Source organism: Carlito syrichta, unplaced genomic scaffold (assembly GCF_000164805.1).
Source record: "Carlito syrichta isolate Samal-C Ts95f unplaced genomic scaffold, Tarsius_syrichta-2.0.1 Scaffold308138, whole genome shotgun sequence".
Lineage (NCBI taxonomy): Eukaryota > Metazoa > Chordata > Mammalia > Primates > Tarsiidae > Carlito > Carlito syrichta.
The window spans coordinates 142,669-143,735 of record NW_007252234.1 but is presented as its reverse complement, the minus strand read 5'-3'; positions in this window follow the sequence as shown (position 1 = coordinate 143,735).

The window sequence follows — 1,067 nt, the reverse complement described above, 5'->3', positions numbered from 1 at the left end:
CCAAAAAAAAAAAAAAAAAAAAAAAAAGAAAATATTCGAAAAAAGTAAAAATAAATGGTTGCATCTATACTGAACATTTACAGACTTTGTTTTCTTGTCATTATTCCCTAAATAATATGGCACAACAACTATTCACATAGCATTTACATTTTATTAAGTATAAAAAGTATACACGAGAACATGTGTAGGTTATATGCAAATTCTACACTATTTTATATAATGGACTTGAGCATCCATGGGATTTGGTATCCATAGATGCTCCTAGAATCAGCCCTCACAGATACTGAGGGAGGGCTATATTCTGCTATTATATAGGCATTAAAATCGCAGGCCCTGTTTTGGTTTTTTATTGTTGTGTATCGAACTACTCCAAAATTTATTGTCCTAAAACACAACCATGTTTTATCTTTCATGAGTCTGTAGGTTGACTGAGCTCAACTGGGCAATTCTGCTCAGTGGGGCTGCAGTCATTTGGAGGATTTACTGGAAATGAAACATTCAAGATGGCTCACTGTCAGAGGCAGCAGTAGATGATGGTTGTTGGCTAGGGAACTCAGCTGGGGCTTTTGTATAAGATGCGTCAGTACTCCTCTATCTGACCACTCAGTGAAGCTTGCTTGAGCTTCATACAGCATGGCAGCTGGATTCCAAGAGGGAACGTTTTAAGAGAGAAAGGTGCTAGCTGCAGATCTCTTAAGTCGTGACTTTGAATATTATAGAGTATCATGTGTCTCATTTTATTGGTCAAAGCAAGTAACAGGCCAGCTTAGTTACAAATGAAAATTCTACTTCTTGGTGGAAAAAGTGGCAAGGAATTTATGGCCGCCTTTAATCTATCTCAGACTCTATCCCCTTAGGGCCTATTCTGGTCAATTTCCCTCAAGCCCCTCTGAACTTCCACTCATAAAATTCCACTATGACTTTACACTCCTTCTTTGTTTCTGGCAGCTGAAGCTTAATCCTGTTTTTCTATTTGAGCTCAGCTGAGTAGTTAATTTTTTTAAATTTTAATTTAGTCCTCATTTCTGTGTTTTTAGCCTAAGGGTAGTCCTGTCAGCTATCCTGCC